Source organism: Miscanthus floridulus, chromosome 7, assembly GCF_019320115.1.
Source record: "Miscanthus floridulus cultivar M001 chromosome 7, ASM1932011v1, whole genome shotgun sequence".
NCBI classification, from domain to species: Eukaryota; Viridiplantae; Streptophyta; class Magnoliopsida; order Poales; family Poaceae; genus Miscanthus; species Miscanthus floridulus.
The window spans coordinates 55,705,836-55,710,320 of NC_089586.1; positions in this window are offsets into that span (position 1 = coordinate 55,705,836).

Below are 4,485 nucleotides of genomic sequence, written 5' to 3' on the forward strand. Positions count from 1 at the left end.
CCAGGAGATGGGAACTCCAGAAGTGCGAGCCACTTGCTCACCAAGCTCATGCCCAAGGAAGGCCTCCACTCATGCTCTCCAGCCCTCTAACCTGCACTACCCGATGACTAGGTTGCCGTGAATCCTTAGGCCTAGCATCTTCTAACAGTCTTGGAGTGTGACTGTCATCTCCCCAAAAGGTAGGTGGAAGCTGTGAGTCTCCGACCGCCACCTATATTTAAGACAAAGCAATATTAATTGTCAAAAGGTCAATTGCATGAACAAATGGCCATGAATGGAGGCAATGATTCAATTTAATACCTGTCAACCAGTGTAGTTATGGCTGCAGAGTTGAAATTGGGCAACCCACAACAAACCTGAAAAGAGATGACATCCAGGCCAGCTCTTTGCAGGAAAGGAGTGTACCTGTCGTCGTACCGCATGTCCAAGACCCACTGTGGGTTCTAGGACGAAGGAGCGGAAGGTCCTGTATCGAATAAAACATAGTCTCCTATTACTTCACGAACACATGTACGTTCACCAAATTTTGAACAAAACTTATAGATTATTACCTGCCCCAGCGCTATGAGATGTCCTCAGTGGGTTGCCTCGTACGTCGGGTCGAGCAGGTGGAATTGCTCCATCCTACAAAAAAGTGAATGAATTAGAATTTCAATATACAATGAAACATGAACTTACAAATGTATAAGTAATTGACACAAATACAAGCACAAAAAGAGACATGCATAATTAATTAAATGAAGACGACAAATAGAAAATAATAAAATGAACCAATAGTCGCACCTCACTAATCTGCTAATGGCAACTTCATGAATTGTGGCCAAGTCTACCGCACTTGCCGCACTCGTACTGCTCGGGGTCAGTAACAAATGGAGTTCCTCTCCCATGCCTCATTCTTCCGGGTATCTGATCCATAACCATCATGTGCCTCATCCTCTGCCTTGATCCACGCTTGTTCCAACGGTAAGCTAGATCCATGTGGGGATATTAACCCCTATACCCTTACGGCTAGGCCTGGGCCGGCCCAGACCAGAGGGCTTGGCCCGTTAGAAGCCGACGCGTGGCCCAGCCAATCTATTCGGAGTCCCACGCAAGGAATCAAGGTAGATTTGGAGATCAAGCAAGATCCTAGTTGGTTAGAATAGGAATCCTTATCCGGCCACCTATGGCAATTATAACTGGTTAGGATTAGTTTCTAGATCTGTAACCCTGCCCCCGGGTTATATAAGGTGGGCAGGAGACCCCTCTAAAAAACATCTCTCATTGACATACAATAATACAATCAGACGCAGGACATAGGTATTACGCCTTTACGGCGGCCGAACCTGGATAAAACCTTGTGTCTGTCTTATGTCACCATCTTGTTTATAGCTTGCGCATCTGTCTGCCAATAATCTACTACCTTGGGCATACCCCTAGGTAGATTGCCGACCATATTTCATCGATAGTGGCACGCTAGGTAGGGGGTATGCGTACTGCTCTCTAGGCGAACAAGATGGTCATCGTCCCTAGTTCCATGGCTATGCCGAATGGCCTCATGTTCACCATCGGCCAGATCACCTAGACCACTGGATCCGATGACTTCATCGCCATGACCCCAAAGGAGGAGCGGGTTCAATCTGCGCCGACCACTGCTTCACCTGCATCAGCTACGGCTCCGACCACGGTGGATCTAGCTTCGACCACAGTGGATCTGGCTCCGACCACGGTGGATCTAGCTCCAACCATGCCAGCGTTGACTTCATCTACATCGACAACCCATCATCTGCTTCCTCGCTACAAAAGGAGGTAGATCGACAACACCGACCTGCTCGACTCCATCGATCGGGTCAGCACCAAACTTGCCGAAACCCTGGCTCTGGTAAGTTTGATTCAAAGTCAACCTAATGAGAAGATAACTATGATCCACAATAGATCTACCCGACCAGCTTGGGCTAGTCGTCCTGCATGACTCGGTACAGATCTCATGGTCACATCTACTCCTAAAGGGCGCTCTGTTCGCCGCCGGCCAGCCCCTGCGATGGGTCTTCGGCTCTACGAGTATGAAGCCTCGATGGAGAACCCCTAGGCCTAGCCCTATGGCTTGCACAACTTCATCAACATGGTCCGGATTGAGGATTATCAAGAAGGATCGGTCCACATAGTTCAAGAGGGTGGCTCAAGCTCCTCGTCCGGCATCGCATCTAAGGCCTCCGTTCACACTGAGCTCCAGCATCATGACGATGAAGGCGTTGAATACGATCTGGATATCCCAGACCATGCCCCAAGATTCCCACGATTTCCATCCTTCCCACCAAGGTGAGGAGGCTTGATCAATGTTGTTAGTAATGACGAACCACCGACAGTCGGCAAAACAGAACAAGAAAGGCTAGCACGCGAAGCACGCAATATTGACCGATTTAATTGCCGACAAATTAAAGCCGAGGCAGAAGAGGAGGCCCAACGCATAAGGGTCCAGCCACGCGACCTTAACAATGCCTTTGATAGGGTGGGGGACAAGCAGGTCTTTAGGACTCCAAGCGCCAACGTAGCTATTGCTATGGCGACAATGCAACGACTACCCAACACCCCAGAAACACAGGCAGTTCATGATGATATACAAGCTTACCTAACGGCTGCTATGGCCTAGACCGCAGAGATTGTAAATCAAGACTGGGCTCCATCCATCTCAGTCGAATCAAGCCACAGCCGCTAGTACTCAAGTCGCTCACAGCCACCCAACCAACGTGGCTCACGCAACAACGACCCATCAGACAACCATCAAGGCGGAAATGGTGGCCATGATGGTGGTCGGGATGACAACCGCCGTCGGGATGACAACCGTCGTGACTTCTGGGACGACAACCGCCAGGACAACCATGATAATTGCCACGATAACCACGGTCATAGGGTTAATCAGGGTGACAACCGAGCCGTGATGGCAATAACGATCTCCGCCATTACCTCAGAGAATGCGATCTGCGTGATCGCATCAACCAAAGAGCCAATGATCGTGCATCCCACGAAAGCTATCGCCGTATGGAATATGATACTACCCATGGCCCTCCAGGGTTGAAGCAGTTTACTCTGCACCTTCGCTAAGTCATATGGACCAAGAACTTCAAGCTCGAAAAACTTTAGAAGTACGACGGCAAGGAGAACCCCAAATTATGGGTCATGCTCTATGAAACTGCATGCAGATCAGCCATGGCTGACGAGCACGTCATGTCTAACTACTTCCCAGTCACTGTTGGCCATGCAGGTCACCAATGGCTGGTCAGCTTACCGGCGAACTACTTTGATTCTTGGCAAGAGCTCAAGCAAGCTTTCATCGACAACTTCATTGCTACTTGCGAGCAACCCAGCAACAAATATGATCTGCAGCGGATTCAAGACCGGAAAGATGAGCCACTACGTGAGTACGTCTGGTGTTTCTCAAAGATGCACATCAAGGTCCCGTCAATCTCCGACAACGAGGCAATTGAGGCTTTCATCACTGGTCTCCATTTCCACGATGCCCTACGGGACAAGCTCCTCCACAAGAGGCCTGAATCAGTCACAGCGCTCCTGGCCACTGCTAAGAAATGTGCGGATGCCGATGATTCTAAAAAGATAATCATCAAAGAAGCAGCAAGGGTTCCACGCTCCGACCACCCCCCACACCGCGACGACTACCGCAGCAACCGTGGTCGGAACGACAATTTTGATCGCCGCAACCAGCGCAACGACCCCCGCGACCACCGCGACCAGCGTAATCAGCGGCGTAATCACCAAGACGATTATAGGGGCAAGCGTGCTCGGGAAGACGACAACGAGGTCAACACCATTAAGAAAGGTGGCGGGCGTCACAATTACGAAGAAGACTACGCTAAAGCATTGAAAGGACCTTGCCAGCTCCACTCCAAGTCGAACCATACCATGGAGAATTGTCGCGTTCTCAAATCTATCTACACGCGTCAATAGGCTCTGGATACGTCCGACAAGCCTAACGATGCAGGGGAATAGCGCAATGAGGACAATGATGATGAAGACGCAGATCCCCGTCACAAGTACGTCAAGCCAACCGATCGTGTCCACACCATCATTGGAGGCAAAGTGTCCATCGAGACCAAATGGGAACGCAAGCTGCTCGCCCGCGCTTGCTTGAACGTGGCCAACGCCGACAACCTCATCGCTGATCCATGGCTCCCTCCTTGGTCTCACCATGAGATCTCCTTCAGCAAAAAGGACCAATGGGCCACAATACCTGAGCCAGGATGTTTTCCTCTAGTCCTCGATCCTTGTATCAATAGGGTCCAGTTCGACAGGGTGTTGATTAACGACGGCAGCTCTATTGATATACTGTTCAAGAATAGTTTGCGAGCTCTAAAGATAACCCAGGCTGATCTCAAGCCATACGAGGCATAGTTCTGGGGTGTTCTCCCCGGACAGAGCTCTACTCCTCTCGAGCACATCACGCTACCTATGCAATTTGGTACCCCAGACCACTTCCGCACCGACTACGTC